The sequence below is a fragment of the Lissotriton helveticus genome, chromosome 4_1, assembly GCF_964261635.1.
Source record: "Lissotriton helveticus chromosome 4_1, aLisHel1.1, whole genome shotgun sequence".
NCBI classification, from domain to species: Eukaryota; Metazoa; Chordata; class Amphibia; order Caudata; family Salamandridae; genus Lissotriton; species Lissotriton helveticus.
This window is the reverse complement of record NC_136063.1, coordinates 1278332592-1278352419: the sequence shown is the minus strand read 5'-3', so window position 1 is coordinate 1278352419 and position 19828 is coordinate 1278332592.

Below are 19828 nucleotides of genomic sequence, written 5' to 3'. Positions count from 1 at the left end.
TGCCATTTTTACAGAGTTTTCGCTTACTCAAAAGCTTCAATTTTGACCAATTTCAGGCACAGAAATGACTTTAAACACACTTATTTTAGTTGAAAAAGTAATAATTCACATCCACCAGTCATTTAAAGTCAAAAGATTAAATGTTAAAATTTCATCAATGTTGACCACTTTTTTGAACATTCGACAGGTCCGGGGTCAACCTTTTTCATCAGAAAATTGATTTTTTGGACTCTACCAAAAATGATTCAAAATGTCATTTGGATCGGGCCTCGTGTAGAATAACCACTTTTTAAACCCTCACAGTGACCAAAATTGCCATTTTTACAGAGTTTTCGCTTACTCAAAAGCTTCATTTTTGACCAATTTCAGGCACAGAAATGACTTTAAACACACTTATTTTAGTTGAAAAAGTAATAATTCACATCCAACAGTCATTTAAAGTCAAAAGATTAAATGTTAAAATTTCATCAATGTTGACCACTTTTTTGAACATTCTACAGGTCTGGGGTTAACCTTTTTCATCAGAAAATTGATTTTTTGGACTCTACCAAAAATGATTGAAAATGTCATTTGGATCGGGCCTCATGTTGAATAACCACTTTTTAAACCCTCACAGTGACCAAAATTGCCATTTTTACAGAGTTTTCGCTTTCTCAAAAGCTTCAATTTTGACCAATTTCAGGCACAGAAATGACTTTAAACACACTTATTTTAGTTGAAAAAGTAATAATTCACATCCAACAGTCATTTAAAGTCAAAAGATTAAATTTTAAAATTTCATCAATATTGACCACTTTTTTGAACGATCGACAGGTCCGGGGTCATCGTTTTTCATCAGAAAATTGATTTTTTGGACTCTACCAAAAATGATTCAAAATGTCATTTTGATCGGGCCTCATGTTGAATAACCACTTTTTAAACCCTCACAGTGACCAAAATTGCCATTTTTACAGAGTTTTCGCTTACTCAAAAGATTCAATTTTGACCAATTTCAGGCAAAGAAATGACTTTAAACACATTTATTTTAGTTGAAAAAGTATTAATTCACATCCAACAGTCATTTAAAGTCAAAAGATTAAATGTTAAAATTTCATCAATATTGACCACTTTTTTGAACATTCAACAGGTCCGGGGTCAACCTTTTTCATCAGAAAATTGATTTTTTGACTCTACCAAAAATGATTCAAAATGTCATTTTGATCGGGCCTCATGTTGAATAACCACTTTTTAAACCCTCACAGTGACCAAAATTGCCATTTTTACAGAGTTTTCGCTTACTTAAAAGCTTCAATTTTGACCAATTTCAGGCACAGAAATGACTTTAAACACACTTATTTTAGTTGAAAAAGTAATAATTCACATCCAACAGTCATTTAAAGTCAAAAGATTAAATGTTAAAATTTCATCAATATTGACCACTTTTTTGAACGATCGACCGGGCCGGGGTCATCGTTTTTCATCAGAAAATTGATTTTTTGGACTCTACCAAAAATGATTCAAAATGTCATTTGGATCGGGCGTCATGTTGAATAACCACTTTTTAAACCCTCACAGTGACCAAAATTGCCATTTTTACAGAGTTTTCGCTTTCTCAAAAGCTTCAATTTTGACCAATTTCAGGCACAGAAATGACTTTAAACACACTTATTTTAGTTGAAAAAGTAATAATTCACATCCAACAGTCATTTAAAGTCAAAAGATTAAATGTTAAAATTTCATCAATGTTGACCACTTTTTTGAACATTCGACAGGTCCGGGGTCAACCTTTTTCATCAGAAAATTGATTTTTTGACTCTACCAAAAATGATTCAAAATGTCATTTGGATCGGGCCTCATGTAGAATAACCACTTTTTAAACCCTCACAGTGACCAAAATTGCAATTTTTACAGAGTTTTCGCTTACTCAAAGCTTCAATTTTGACCAATTTCAGGCACAGAAATGACTTTAAACACACTTATTTTAGTTGAAAAAGTAATAATTCACATCCAACAGTCATTTAAAGTCAAAAGATTAAATGTTAAAATTTCATCAATGTTGACCACTTTTTTGAACATTCGACAGGTCCGGGGTCAACCTTTTTCATCGGAAAATTAATTTTTTGGACTCTACCAAAAATGATTCAAAATGTCATTTGGATCGGGCCTCATGTAGAATAACCACTTTTTAAACCCTCACAGTGACCAAAATTGCCATTTTTACTGAGTTTTCGCTTACTCAAAAGCTTCAATTTTGACCAATTTCAGGCAAAGAAATGACTTTAAACACACTTATTTTAGTTGAAAAAGTAATAATTCACATCCAACAGTCATTTAAAGTCAAAAGATTAAATGTTAAAATTTCATCAATGTTGACCACTTTTTTGAACATGCGACAGGTCCGGGGTCAACCTTTTTCATCAGAAAATTGATTTTTTGGACTCTACCAAAAATGATTCAAAATGTCATTTGGATCGGGCCTCATATAGAATAACCACATTTATACCCTCACAGTGACCAAAATTGCCATTTTTACAGAGTTTTCGCTTACTTAAAAGCTTCAATTTTGACCAATTTCAGGCACAGAAATGACTTTAAACACACTTATTTTAGTTGAAAAAGTAATAATTCACATCCAACAGTCATTTAAAGTCAAAAGATTAAATGTTAAAATTTCATCAATGTTGACCACTTTTTTGAACATTCGACAGGTCCGGGGTCAACCTTTTTCATCAGAAAATTGATTTTTTGGACTCTACCAAAAATGATTCAAAATGTCATTTGGATCGGGCCTCGTGTAGAATAACCACTTTTTAAACCCTCACAGTGACCAAAATTGCCATTTTTACAGAGTTTTCGCTTACTCAAAAGCTTCATTTTTGACCAATTTCAGGCACAGAAATGACTTTAAACACACTTATTTAAGTTGAAAAAGTAATAATTCACATCCAACAGTCATTTAAAGTCAAAAGATTAAATGTTAAAATTTCATCAATGTTGACCACTTTTTTGAACATTCGACAGGTCCGGGGTCAACCTTTTTCATCAGAAAATTAATTTTTTGGACTCTACCAAAAATTATTCAAAATGTCATTTGGATCGGGCCTCATGTAGAATAACCACTTTTTAAATCCTCACAGTGACCAAAATTGCCATTTTTACAGAGTTTTCGCTTACTCAAAAGCTTCAATTTTGACCAATTTCAGGCAAAGAAATGACTTTAAACACACTTATTTTAGTTGAAAAAGTAATAATTCACATCCAACAGTCATTTAAGGTCATAAGATTAAATGTTAAAATTTCATCAATGTTGACCACTTTTTTGAACATGCGACAGGTCCGGGGTCAACCTTTTTCATCAGAAAATTGATTTTTTGGACTCTACCAAAAATGATTCAAAATGTCATTTGGATCGGGCCTCATATAGAATAACCACTTTTTATACCCTCACAGTGACCAAAATTGCCATTTTTACAGAGTTTTCGCTTACTTAAAAGCTTCAATTTTGACCAATTTCAGGCACAGAAATGACTTTAAACACACTTATTTTAGTTGAAAAAGTAATAATTCACATCCAACAGTCATTTAAAGTCAAAAGATTAAATGTTAAAATTTCATCAATGTTGAGCACTTTTTTGAACATTCGACAGGTCCGGGGTCAACCTTTTTCATCAGAAAATTGATTTTTTGGACTCTACCAAAAATGATTCAAAATGTCATTTGGATCGGGCGTCATGTTGAATAACCACTTTTTAAACCCTCACAGTGACCAAAATTGCCATTTTTACAGAGTTTTCGCTTTCTCAAAAGCTTCAATTTTGACCAATTTCAGGCCCAGAAATGACTTTAAACAAACTTATTTTAGTTGAAAAAGTAATAATTCACATCCAACAGTCATTTAAAGTCAAAAGATTAAATGTTAAAATTTCATCAATGTTGACCACTTTTTTGAACATTCGACAGGTCCGGGGTCAACCTTTTTCATCAGAAAATTGATTTTTTGGACTCTACCAAAAATGATTCAAAATGTCATTTGGATCGGGCCTCATGTTGAATAACCACTTTTTAAACCCTCACAGTGACCAAAATTGCCATTTTTACAGAGTTTTCGCTTACTCAAAAGCTTCAATTTTGACCAATTTCAGGCACAGAAATGACTTTAAACACACTTATTTTAGTTGAAAAAGTAATAATTCACATCCAACAGTCATTTAAAGTCAAAAGATTAAATGTTAAAATTTCATCAATGTTGACCACTTTTTTGAACATTCGACAGGTCCGGGGTCAACCTTTTTCATCAGAAAATTGATTTTTTGGACTCTACCAAAAATGATTCAAAATGTCATTTGGATCGGGCCTCGTGTAGAATAACCACTTTTTAAACCCTCACAGTGACCAAAATTGCAATTTTTACAGAGTTTTCGCTTACTCAAAAGCTTCATTTTTGACCAATTTCAGGCACAGAAATGACTTTAAACACACTTATTTTAGTTGAAAAAGTAATAATTCACATCCACCAGTCATTTAAAGTCAAAAGATTAAATGTTAAAATTTCATCAATGTTGACCACTTTTTTGAACATTCGACAGGTCCGGGGTCAACCTTTTTCATCAGAAAATTGATTTTTTGGACTCTACCAAAAATGATTTAAAATGTCATTTGGATCGGGCCTCGTGTAGAATAACCACTTTTTAAACCCTCACAGTGACCAAAATTGCCATTTTTACAGAGTTTTCGCTTACTCAAAAGCTTCATTTTTGACCAATTTCAGGCACAGAAATGACTTTAAACACACTTATTTTAGTTGAAAAAGTAATAATTCACATCCAACAGTCATTTAAAGTCAAAAGATTAAATGTTAAAATTTCATCAATGTTGACCACTTTTTTGAACATTCGACAGGTCCGGGGTCAACCTTTTTCATCAGAAAATTGATTTTTTGGACTCTACCAAAAATGATTTAAAATGTCATTTGGATCGGGCCTCGTGTAGAATAACCACTTTTTAAACCATCACAGTGACCAAAATTGCCATTTTTACAGAGTTTTCGCTTACTCAAAAGCTTCAATTTTGACCAATTTCAGGCACAGAAATGACTTTAAACACACTTATTTTAGTTGAAAAAGTAATAATTCACATCCAACAGTCATTTAAAGTCAAAAGATTAAATTTTAAAATTTCATCAATATTGACCACTTTTTTGAACGATCGACAGGTCCGGGGTCAACCTTTTTCATCAGAAAATTGATTTTTTGGACTCTACCAAAAATGATTCAAAATGTCATTTGGATCGGGCCTCATGTTGAATAACCACTTTTTAAACCCTCACAGTGACCAAAATTGCCATTTTTACAGAGTTTTCGCTTACTTAAAAGCTTCAATTTTGACCAATTTCAGGCACAGAAATGACTTTAAACACACTTATTTTAGTTGAAAAAGTAATAATTCACATCCAACAGTCATTTAAAGTCAAAAGATTAAATGTTAAAATGTCATCAATATTGACCACTTTTTTGAACGATCGACAGGTCCGGGGTCATCGTTTTTCATCAGAAAATTGATTTTTTGGACTCTACCAAAAATGATTGAAAATGTCATTTGGATCGGGCGTCATGTTGAATAACCACTTTTGAAACCCTCACAGTGACCAAAATTGCCATTTTTACGGCGTTTTCGCTTTCTCAAAAGCTTCATTTTTGACCAATTTCAGGCACAGAAATGACTTTAAACACATTTATTTTAGTTGAAAAAGTAATAATTCACATCCAACAGTCATTTAAAGTCAAAAGATTAAATGTTAAAATTTCATCAATGTTGACCACTTTTTTGAACATTCGACAGGTCCGGGGTCAACCTTTTTCATCAGAAAATTGATTTTTTGGACTCTACCAAAAATGATTGAAAATGTCATTTGGATCGGGCCTCATGTTGAATAACCACTTTTTAAACCCTCACAGTGACCAAAATTGCCATTTTTACAGAGTTTTCGCTTACTCAAAAGCTTCAATTTTGACCAATTTCAGGCAAAGAAATGACTTTAAACACACTTATTTTAGTTGAAAAAGTATTAATTCACATCCAACAGTCATTTAAAGTCAAAAGATTAAATGTTAAAATTTCATCAATATTGACCACTTTTTTGAACAATCAACAGGTCCTGGGTCAACCTTTTTCCTCAGAAAATTTGATTTTTTGGACTCTACCAAAAATGATTCAAAATGTCATTTGGATCGGGCCTCATGTTGAATAACCACTTTTTAAACCCTCACAGTGACCAAAATTGCCATTTTTACAGAGTTTTCGCTTACTTAAAAGCTTCCATTTTGACCAATTTCAGGCACAGAAATGACTTTAAACACACTTATTTTAGTTGAAAAAGTAATAATTCACATCCAACAGTCATTTAAAGTCAAAAGATTAAATGTTAAAATTTCATCAATATTGACCACTTTTTTGAACGATCGACCGGGCCGGGGTCATCGTTTTTCATCAGAAAATTGATTTTTTGGACTCTACCAAAAATGATTCAAAATGTCATTTGGATCGGGCGTCATGTTGAATAACCACTTTTTAAACCCTCACAGTGACCAAAATTGCCATTTTTACAGAGTTTTCGCTTTCTCAAAAGCTTCAATTTTGACCAATTTCAGGCACAGAAATGACTTTAAACACACTTATTTTAGTTGAAAAAGTAATAATTCACAACCAACAGTCATTTAAAGTCAAAAGATTAAATGTTAAAATTTCATCAATATTGACCACTTTTTTGAACGATCGACAGGTCCGGGGTCATCGTGTTTCATCAGAAAATTGATTTTTTGGACTCTACCAAAAATGATTCAAAATGTCATTTGGATCGGGCCTCATATAGAATAACCACTTTTTATACCCTCACAGTGACCAAAATTGCCATTTTTACAGAGTTTTCGCTTCCTTAAAAGCTTCAATTTTGACCAATTTCAGGCACAGAAATGACTTTAAACACACTTATTTTAGTTGAAAAAGTAATAATTCACATCCAACAGTCATTTAAAGTCAAAAGATTAAATGTTAAAATGTCATCAATGTTGACCACTTTTTTGAACATTGGACAGGTCCGGGGTCAACCTTTTTCATCAGAAAATTGATTTTTTGGACTCTACCAAAAATGATTCAAAATGTCATTTGGATCGGGCCTCATGTAGAATAACCACTTTTTAAACCCTCACAGTGACCAAAATTGCCATTTTTACAGAGTTTTCGCTTACTCAAAAGCTTCAATTTTGACCAATTTCAGGCACAGAAATGACTTTAAACACACTTATTTTAGTTGAAAAAGTAATAACTCACATCCAACAGTCATTTAAAGTCAAAAGATTAAATGTTAAAATTTCATCAATGTTGACCACTTTTTTGAACATTCGACAGGTCCGGGGTCAACCTTTTTCATCAGAAAATTGATTTTTTGGACTCTACCAAAAATGATTCAAAATGTCATTTGGATCGGGCCTCGTGTAGAATAACCACTTTTTAAACCCTCACAGTGACCAAAATTGCCATTTTTACAGAGTTTTCGCTTACTCAAAAGCTTCATTTTTGACCAATTTCAGGCACAGAAATGACTTTAAACACACTTATTTTAGTTGAAAAAGTAATAATTCACATCCAACAGTCATTTAAAGTCAAAAGATTAAATGTTAAAATTTCATCAATGTTGACCACTTTTTTGAACATTCGACAGGTCCGGGGTCAACTTTTTTCATCAGAAAATTGATTTTTTGGACTCTACCAAAAATGATTCAAAATGTCATTTGGATCGGGCCTCGTGTAGAATAACCACTTTTTAAACCCTCACAGTGACCAAAATTGCCATTTTTACAGAGTTTTCGCTTACTCAAAAGCTTCATTTTTGACCAATTTCAGGCACAGAAATGACTTTAAACACACTTATTTTAGTTGAAAAAGTAATAATTCACATCCACCAGTCATTTAAAGTCAAAAGATTAAATGTTAAAATTTCATCAATGTTGACCACTTTTTTGAACATTCGACAGGTCCGGGGTCAACCTTTTTCATCAGAAAATTGATTTTTTGGACTCTACCAAAAATGATTCAAAATGTCATTTGGATCGGGCCTCGTGTAGAATAACCACTTTTTAAACCCTCACAGTGACCAAAATTGCCATTTTTACAGAGTTTTCGCTTACTCAAAAGCTTCATTTTTGACCAATTTCAGGCACAGAAATGACTTTAAAAACACTTATTTTAGTTGAAAAAGTAATAATTCACATCCAACAGTCATTTAAAGTCAAAAGATTAAATGTTAAAATTTCATCAATGTTGACCACTTTTTTGAACATTCGACAGGTCCGGGGTCAACCTTTTATATCAGAAAATTGATTTTTTGGACTCTACCAAAAATGATTCAAAATGTCATTTGGATCGGGCCTTATGTAGAATAACCACTTTTTAAACCCTCACAGTGACCAAAATTGCCATTTTTACAGAGTTTTCGCTTACTCAAAAGCTTCAATTTTGACCAATTTCAGGCACAGAAATGACTTTAAACACACTTATTTTAGTTGAAAAAGTAATAATTCACATCCAACAGTCATTTAAAGTCAAAAGATTAAATTTTAAAATTTCATCAATATTGACCACTTTTTTGAACGATCGACAGGTCCGGGGTCATCGTTTTTCATCAGAAAATAGATTTTTTGGACTCTACCAAAAATGATTCAAAATGTCATTTTGATCGGGCCTCATGTTGAATAACCACTTTTTAAACCCTCACAGTGACCAAAATTGCCATTTTTACAGAGTTTTCGCTTACTCAAAAGATTCAATTTTGACCAATTTCAGGCAAAGAAATGACTTTAAACACATTTATTTTAGTTGAAAAAGTATTAATTCACATCCAACAGTCATTTAAAGTCAAAAGATTAAATGTTAAAATTTCATCAATATTGACCACTTTTTTGAACATTCAACAGGTCCGGGGTCAACCTTTTTCATCAGAAAATTGATTTTTTGACTCTACCAAAAATGATTCAAAATGTCATTTTGATCGGGCCTCATGTTGAATAACCACTTTTTAAACCCTCACAGTGACCAAAATTGCCATTTTTACAGAGTTTTCGCTTACTTAAAAGCTTCAATTTTGACCAATTTCAGGCACAGAAATGACTTTAAACACACTTATTTTAGTTGAAAAAGTAATAATTCACATCCAACAGTCATTTAAAGTCAAAAGATTAAATGTTAAAATTTCATCAATATTGACCACTTTTTTGAACGATCGACCGGGCCGGGGTCATCGTTTTTCATCAGAAAATTGATTTTTTGGACTCTACCAAAAATGATTCAAAATGTCATTTGGATCGGGCGTCATGTTGAATAACCACTTTTTAAACCCTCACAGTGACCAAAATTGCCATTTTTACAGAGTTTTCGCTTTCTCAAAAGCTTCAATTTTGACCAATTTCAGGCACAGAAATGACTTTAAACACACTTATTTTAGTTGAAAAAGTAATAATTCACATCCAACAGTCATTTAAAGTCAAAAGATTAAATGTTAAAATTTCATCAATATTGACCACTTTTTTGAACGATCGACAGGTCCGGGGTCATCGTGTTTCATCAGAAAATTGATTTTTTGGACTCTACCAAAAATGATTCAAAATGTCATTTGGATCGGGCCTCATGTTGAATAACCACTTTTTAAACCCTCACAGTGACCAAAATTGCCATTTTTACAGAGTTTTCGCTTACTCAAAAGCTTCAATTTTGACCAATTTCAGGCAAAGAAATGACTTTAAACACACTTATTTTAGTTGAAAAAGTAATAATTCACATCCAACAGTCATTTAAAGTCAAAAGATTAAATGTTAAAATTTCATCAATGTTGACCACTTTTTTGAACATTCGACAGGTCCGGGGTCAACCTTTTTCATCAGAAAATTGATTTTTTGACTCTACCAAAAATGATTCAAAATGTCATTTGGATCGGGCCTCATGTAGAATAACCACTTTTTAAACCCTCACAGTGACCAAAATTGCAATTTTTACAGAGTTTTCGCTTACTCAAAAGCTTCAATTTTGACCAATTTCAGGCACAGAAATGACTTTAAACACACTTATTTTAGTTGAAAAAGTAATAATTCACATCCAACAGTCATTTAAAGTCAAAAGATTAAATGTTAAAATTTCATCAATGTTGACCACTTTTTTGAACATTCGACAGGTCCGGGGTCAACCTTTTTCATCGGAAAATAAATTTTTTGGACTCTACCAAAAATGATTCAAAATGTCATTTGGATCGGGCCTCATGTAGAATAACCACTTTTTAAACCCTCACAGTGACCAAAATTGCCATTTTTACTGAGTTTTCGCTTACTCAAAAGCTTCATTTTTGACCAATTTCAGGCACAGAAATGACTTTAAACACACTTATTTTAGTTGAAAAAGTAATAATTCACATCCAACAGTCATTTAAAGTCAAAAGATTAAATGTTAAAATTTCATCAATGTTGACCACTTTTTTGAACATTCGACAGGTCCGGGGTCAACCTTTTTCATCAGAAAATTAATTTTTTGGACTCTACCAAAAATGATTCAAAATGTCATTTGGATCGGGCCTCATGTAGAATAACCACTTTTTAAACCCTCACAGTGACCAAAATTGCCATTTTTACAGAGTTTTCGCTTACTCAAAAGCTTCAATTTTGACCAATTTCAGGCAAAGAAATGACTTTAAACACACTTATTTTAGTTGAAAAAGTAATAATTCACATCCAACAGTCATTTAAGGTCATAAGATTAAATGTTAAAATTTCATCAATGTTGACCACTTTTTTGAACATGCGACAGGTCCGGGGTCAACCTTTTTCATCAGAAAATTGATTTTTTGGACTCTACCAAAAATGATTCAAAATGTCATTTGGATCGGGCCTCATATAGAATAACCACTTTTTATACCCTCACAGTGACCAAAATTGCCATTTTTACAGAGTTTTCGCTTACTTAAAAGCTTCAATTTTGACCAATTTCAGGCACAGAAATGACTTTAAACACACTTATTTTAGTTGAAAAAGTAATAATTCACATCCAACAGTCATTTAAAGTCAAAAGATTAAATGTTAAAATTTCATCAATGTTGAGCACTTTTTTGAACATTCGACAGGTCCGGGGTCAACCTTTTTCATCAGAAAATTGATTTTTTGGACTCTACCAAAAATGATTCAAAATGTCATTTGGATCGGGCGTCATGTTGAATAACCACTTTTTAAACCCTCACAGTGACCAAAATTGCCATTTTTACAGAGTTTTCGCTTTCTCAAAAGCTTCAATTTTGACCAATTTCAGGCCCAGAAATGACTTTAAACAAACTTATTTTAGTTGAAAAAGTAATAATTCACATCCAACAGTCATTTAAAGTCAAAAGATTAAATGTTAAAATTTCATCAATGTTGACCACTTTTTTGAACATTCGACAGGTCCGGGGTCAACCTTTTTCATCAGAAAATTGATTTTTTGGACTCTACCAAAAATGATTCAAAATGTCATTTGGATCGGGCCTCATGTTGAATAACCACTTTTTAAACCCTCACAGTGACCAAAATTGCCATTTTTACAGAGTTTTCGCTTACTCAAAAGCTTCAATTTTGACCAATTTCAGGCACAGAAATGACTTTAAACACACTTATTTTAGTTGAAAAAGTATTAATTCACATCCAACAGTCATTTAAAGTCAAAAGATTAAATGTTAAAATTTCATCAATATTGACCACTTTTTTGAACATTCAACAGGTCCTGGGTCAACCTTTTTCCTCAGAAAATTTGATTTTTTGGACTCTACCAAAAATGATTCAAAATGTCATTTGGATCGGGCCTCATGTTGAATAACCACTTTTTAAACCCTCACAGTGACCAAAATTGCCATTTTTACAGAGTTTTCGCTTACTTAAAAGCTTCAATTTTGACCAATTTCAGGCACAGAAATGACTTTAAACACACTTATTTTAGTTGAAAAAGTAATAATTCACATCCAACAGTCATTTAAAGTCAAAAGATTAAATGTTAAAATTTCATCAATATTGACCACTTTTTTGAACGATCGACCGGGCCGGGGTCATCGTTTTTCATCAGAAAATTTATTTTTTGGACTCTACCAAAAATGATTCAAAATGTCATTTGGATCGGGCGTCATGTTGAATAACCACTTTTTAAACCCTCACAGTGACCAAAATTGCCATTTTTACAGAGTTTTCGCTTTCTCAAAAGCTTCAATTTTGACCAATTTCAGGCACAGAAATGACTTTAAACACACTTATTTTAGTTGAAAAAGTAATAATTCACAACCAACAGTCATTTAAAGTCAAAAGATTAAATGTTAAAATTTCATCAATATTGACCACTTTTTTGAACGATCGACAGGTCCGGGGTCATCGTGTTTCATCAGAAAATTGATTTTTTGGACTCTACCAAAAATGATTCAAAATGTCATTTGGATCGGGCCTCATATAGAATAACCACTTTTTATACCCTCACAGTGACCAAAATTGCCATTTTTACAGAGTTTTCGCTTCCTTAAAAGCTTCAATTTTGACCAATTTCAGGCACAGAAATGACTTTAAACACACTTATTTTAGTTGAAAAGTAATAATTCACATCCAACAGTCATTTAAAGTCAAAAGATTAAATGTTAAAATGTCATCAATGTTGACCACTTTTTTGAACATTCGACAGGTCCGGGGTCAACCTTTTTCATCAGAAAATTGATTTTTTGGACTCTACCAAAAATGATTCAAAATGTCATTTGGATCGGGCCTCATGTAGAATAACCACTTTTTAAACCCTCACAGTGACCAAAATTGCCATTTTTACAGAGTTTTCGCTTACTCAAAAGCTTCAATTTTGACCAATTTCAGGCACAGAAATGACTTTAAACACACTTATTTTAGTTGAAAAAGTAATAACTCACATCCAACAGTCATTTAAAGTCAAAAGATTAAATGTTAAAATTTCATCAATGTTGACCACTTTTTTGAACATTCGACAGGTCCGGGGTCAACCTTTTTCATCAGAAAATTGATTTTTTGGACTCTACCAAAAATGATTCAAAATGTCATTTGGATCGGGCCTCGTGTAGAATAACCACTTTTTAAACCCTCACAGTGACCAAAATTGCCATTTTTACAGAGTTTTCGCTTACTCAAAAGCTTCATTTTTGACCAATTTCAGGCACAGAAATGACTTTAAACACACTTATTTTAGTTGAAAAAGTAATAATTCACATCCAACAGTCATTTAAAGTCAAAAGATTAAATGTTAAAATTTCATCAATGTTGACCACTTTTTTGAACATTCGACAGGTCCAGGGTCAACCTTTTTCATCAGAAAATTGATTTTTTGGACTCTACCAAAAATGATTCAAAATGTCATTTGGATCGGGCCTCATGTTGAATAACCACTTTTTAAACCCTCACAGTGACCAAAATTGCCATTTTTACAGAGTTTTCGCTTACTCAAAAGCTTCAATTTTGACCAATTTCAGGCACAGAAATGACTTTAAACACACTTATTTTAGTTGAAAAAGTAATAATTCACATCCAACAGTCATTTAAAGTCAAAAGATTAAATGTTAAAATTTCATCAATGTTGACCACTTTTTTGAACATTCGACAGGTCCGGGGTTAACCTTTTTCATCAGAAAATTGATTTTTTGGACTCTACCAAAAATGATTGAAAATGTCATTTGGATCGGGCGTCATGTTGAATAACCACTTTTTAAACCCTCACAGTGACCAAAATTGCCATTTTTACAGAGTTTTCGCTTACTCAAAAGCTTCAATTTTGACCAATTTCAGGCAAAGAAATGACTTTAAACACACTTATTTTAGTTGAAAAAGTATTAATTCACATCCAACAGTCATTTAAAGTCAAAAGATTAAATGTTAAAATTTCATCAATATTGACCACTTTTTTGAACATTCAACAGGTCCGGGGTCAACCTTTTTCCTCAGAAAATTTGATTTTTTGGACTCTACCAAAAATGATTCAAAATGTCATTTGGATCGGGCCTCATGTTGAATAACCACTTTTTAAACCCTCACAGTGACCAAAATTGCCATTTTTACAGAGTTTTCGCTTACTTAAAAGCTTCAATTTTGACCAATTTCAGGCACAGAAATGACTTTAAACACACTTATTTTAGTTGAAAAAGTAATAATTCACATCCAACAGTCATTTAAAGTCAAAAGATTAAATGTTAAAATTTCATCAATATTGACCACTTTTTTGAACGATCGACCGGGCCGGGGTCATCGTTTTTCATCAGAAAATTGATTTTTTGGACTCTACCAAAAATGATTCAAAATGTCATTTGGATCGGGCGTCATGTTGAATAACCACTTTTTAAACCCTCACAGTGACCAAAATTGCCATTTTTACAGAGTTTTCGCTTTCTCAAAAGCTTCAATTTTGACCAATTTCAGGCACAGAAATGACTTTAAACACACTTATTTTAGTTGAAAAAGTAATAATTCACAACCAACAGTCGTTTAAAGTCAAAAGATTAAATGTTAAAATTTCATCAATATTGACCACTTTTTTGAACGATCGACAGGTCCGGGGTCATCGTGTTTCATCAGAAAATTGATTTTTTGGACTCTACCAAAAATGATTCAAAATGTCATTTGGATCGGGCCTCATGTTGAATAACCACTTTTTAAACCCTCACAGTGACCAAAATTGCCATTTTTACAGAGTTTTCGCTTACTCAAAAGCTTCAATTTTGACCAATTTCAGGCAAAGAAATGACTTTAAACACACTTATTTTAGTTGAAAAAGTAATAATTCACATCCAACAGTCATTTAAAGTCAAAAGATTAAATGTTAAAATTTCATCAATGTTGACCACTTTTTTGAACATTCGACAGGTCCGGGGTCAACCTTTTTCATCAGAAAATTGATTTTTTGGACTCTACCAAAAATGATTCAAAATGTCATTTGGATCGGGCCTCATGTAGAATAACCACTTTTTAAACCCTCACAGTGACCAAAATTGCCATTTTTACAGAGTTTTCGCTTACTCAAAAGCTTCAATTTTGACCAATTTCAGGCACAGAAATTACTTTAAACACACTTATTTTAGTTGAAAAAGTAATAATTCACATCCAACAGTCATTTAAAGTCAAAAGATTAAATGTTAAAATTTCATCAATGTTGACCACTTTTTTGAACATGCGACAGGTCCGGGGTCAACCTTTTTCATCAGAAAATTGATTTTTTGGACACTACCAAAAATGATTCAAAATGTCATTTGGATCGGGCCTCATATAGAATAACCACTTTTTATACCCTCACAGTGACCAAAATTGCCATTTTTACAGAGTTTTCGCTTACTTAAAAGCTTCAATTTTGACCAATTTCAGGCACAGAAATGACTTTAAACACACTTATTTTAGTTGAAAAAGTAATAATTCACATCCAACAGTCATTTAAAGTCAAAAGATTAAATGTTAAAATTTCATCAATGTTGACCACTTTTTTGAACATTCGACAGGTCCGGGGTCAACCTTTTTCATCAGAAAATTGATTTTTTGGACTCTACCAAAAATGATTCAAAATGTCATTTGGATCAGGCCTCATGTAGAATAACCACTTTTTAAACCCTCACAGTGACCAAAATTGCCATTTTTACAGAGTTTTCGCTTACTCAAAAGCTTCAATTTTGACCAATTTCAGGCACAGAAATGACTTTAAACACACTTATTTTAGTTGAAAAAGTAATAACTCACATCCAACAGTCATTTAAAGTCAAAAGATTAAATGTTAAAATTTCATCAATGTTGACCACTTTTTTGAACATTCGACAGGTCCGGGGTCAACCTTTTTCATCAGAAAATTGATTTTTTGGACTCTACCAAAAATGATTCAAAATGTCATTTGGATCGGGCCTCGTGTAGAATAACCACTTTTTAAACCCTCACAGTGACCAAAATTGCCATTTTTACAGTGTTTTCGCTTACTCAAAAGCTTCATTTTTGACCAATTTCAGGCACAGAAATGACTTTAAACACACTTATTTTAGTTGAAAAAGTAATAATTCACATCCAACAGTCATTTAAAGTCAAAAGATTAAATGTTAAAATTTCATCAATGTTGACCACTTTTTTGAACATTCGACAGGTCCGGGGTCAACCTTTTTCATCGGAAAATTAATTTTTTGGACTCTACCAAAAATGATTCAAAATGTCATTTGGATCGGGCCTCATGTAGAATAACCACTTTTTAAACCCTCACAGTGACCAAAATTGCCATTTTTACTGAGTTTTCGCTTACTCAAAAGCTTCAATTTTGACCAATTTCAGGCAAAGAAATGACTTTAAACACACTTATTTTAGTTGAAAAAGTAATAATTCACATCCAACAGTCATTTAAAGTCAAAAGATTAAATGTTAAAATTTCATCAATGTTGACCACTTTTTTGAACATGCGACAGGTCCGGGGTCAACCTTTTTCATCAGAAAATTGATTTTTTGGACTCTACCAAAAATGATTCAAAATGTCATTTGGATCGGGCCTCATATAGAATAACCACATTTATACCCTCCCAGTGACCAAAATTGCCATTTTTACAGAGTTTTCGCTTACTTAAAAGCTTCAATTTTGACCAATTTCAGGCACAGAAATGACTTTAAACACACTTATTTTAGTTGAAAAAGTAATAATTCACATCCAACAGTCATTTAAAGTCAAAAGATTAAATGTTAAAATTTCATCAATGTTGACCACTTTTTTGAACATTCGACAGGTCCGGGGTCAACCTTTTTCATCAGAAAATTGATTTTTTGGACTCTACCAAAAATGATTCAAAATGTCATTTGGATCGGGCCTCGTGTAGAATAACCACTTTTTAAACCCTCACAGTGACCAAAATTGCCATTTTTACAGAGTTTTCGCTTACTCAAAAGCTTCATTTTTGACCAATTTCAGGCACAGAAATGACTTTAAACACACTTATTTTAGTTGAAAAAGTAATAATTCACATCCAACAGTCATTTAAAGTCAAAAGATTAAATGTTAAAATTTCATCAATGTTGACCACTTTTTTGAACATTCGACAGGTCCGGGGTCAACCTTTTTCATCAGAAAATTAATTTTTTGGACTCTACCAAAAATGATTCAAAATGTCATTTGGATCGGGCCTCATGTAGAATAACCACTTTTTAAACCCTCACAGTGACCAAAATTGCCATTTTTACAGAGTTTTCGCTTACTCAAAAGCTTCAATTTTGACCAATTTCAGGCAAAGAAATGACTTTAAACACACTTATTTTAGTTGAAAAAGTAATAATTCACATCCAACAGTCATTTAAGGTCATAAGATTAAATGTTAAAATTTCATCAATGTTGACCACTTTTTTGAACATGCGACAGGTCCGGGGTCAACCTTTTTCATCAGAAAATTGATTTTTTGGACTCTACCAAAAATGATTCAAAATGTCATTTGGATCGGGCCTCATATAGAATAACCACTTTTTATACCCTCACAGTGACCAAAATTGCCATTTTTACAGAGTTTTCGCTTACTTAAAAGCTTCAATTTTGACCAATTTCAGGCACAGAAATGACTTTAAACACACTTATTTTAGTTGAAAAAGTAATAATTCACATCCAACAGTCATTTAAAGTCAAAAGATTAAATGTTAAAATTTCATCAATGTTGAGCACTTTTTTGAACATTCGACAGGTCCGGGGTCAACCTTTTTCATCAGAAAATTGATTTTTTGGACTCTACCAAAAATGATTCAAAATGTCATTTGGATCGGGCGTCATGTTGAATAACCACTTTTTAAACCCTCACAGTGACCAAAATTGCCATTTTTACAGAGTTTTCGCTTTCTCAAAAGCTTCAATTTTGACCAATTTCAGGCCCAGAAATGACTTTAAACAAACTTATTTTAGTTGAAAAAGTAATAATTCACATCCAACAGTCATTTAAAGTCAAAAGATTAAATGTTAAAATTTCATCAATATTGACCACTTTTTTGAACGATCGACAGGTCCGGGGTCAACCTTTTTCATCAGAAAATTGATTTTTTGGACTCTACCAAAAATGATTCAAAATGTCATTTGGATCGGGCCTCATGTTGAATAACCACTTTTTAAACCCTCACAGTGACCAAAATTGCCATTTTTACAGAGTTTTCGCTTACTCAAAAGCTTCAATTTTGACCAATTTCAGGCACAGAAATGACTTTAAACACACTTATTTTAGTTGAAAAAGTAATAATTCACATCCAACAGTCATTTAAAGTCAAAAGATTAAATGTTAAAATTTCATCAATGTTGACCACTTTTTTGAACATTCGACAGGTCCGGGGTCAACCTTTTTCATCAGAAAATTGATTTTTTGGACTCTACCAAAAATGATTCATAATGTCATTTGGATCGGGCCTCGTGTAGAATAACCACTTTTTAAACCCTCACAGTGACCAAAATTGCAATTTTTATAGAGTTTTCGCTTACTCAAAAGCTTCATTTTTGACCAATTTCAGGCACAGAAATGACTTTAAACACACTTATTTTAGTTGAAAAAGTAATAATTCACATCCACCAGTCATTTAAAGTCAAAAGATTAAATGTTAAAATTTCATCAATGTTGACCACTTTTTTGAACATTCGACAGGTCCGGGGTTAACCTTTTTCATCAGAAAATTGATTTTTTGGACTCTACCAAAAATGATTGAAAATGTCATTTGGATCGGGCCTCATGTTGAATAACCACTTTTTAAACCCTCACAGTGACCAAAATTGCCATTTTTACAGAGTTTTCGCTTTCTCAAAAGCTTCAATTTTGACCAATTTCAGGCACAGAAATGACTTTAAACACACTTATTTTAGTTGAAAAAGTAATAATTCACATCCAACAGTCATTTAAAGTCAAAAGATTAAATGTTAAAATTTCATCAATGTTGACCACTTTTTTGAACATTCGACAGGTCCGGGGTCAACCTTTTTCATCAGAAAATTGATTTTTTGGACTCTACCAAAAATGATTCAAAATGTCATTTGGATCGGGCCTCATGTAGAATAACCACTTTTTAAACCCTCACAGTGACCAAAATTGCCATTTTTACAGAGTTTTCGCTTACTCAAAAGCTTCAATTTTGACCAATTTCAGGCACAGAAATGACTTTAAACACACTTATTTTAGTTGAAAAAGTAATAATTCACATCCAACAGTCATTTAAAGTCAAAAGATTAAATTTTAAAATTTCATCAATATTGACCACTTTTTTGAACGATCGACAGGTCCGGGGTCAACCTTTTTCATCAGAAAATTGATTTTTTGGACTCTACCAAAAATGATTCAAAATGTCATTTGGATCGGGCCTCATGTTGAATAACCACTTTTTAAACCCTCACAGTGACCAAAATTGCCATTTTTACAGAGTTTTCGCTTACTTAAAAGCTTCAATTTTGACCAATTTCAGGCACAGAAATGACTTTAAACACACTTATTTTAGTTGAAAAGTAATAATTCACATCCAACAGTCATTTAAAGTCAAAAGATTAAATGTTAAAATGTCATCAATATTGACCACTTTTTTGAACGATCGACAGGTCCGGGGTCATCGTTTTTCATCAGAAAATTGATTTTTTGGACTCTACCAAAAATGATTGAAAATGTCATTTGGATCGGGCGTCATGTTGAATAACCACTTTTGAAACCCTCACAGTGACCAAAATTGCCATTTTTACAGCGTTTTCGCTTTCTCAAAAGCTTCATTTTTGACCAATTTCAGGCACAGAAATGACTTTAAACACATTTATTTTAGTTGAAAAAGTAATAATTCACATCCAA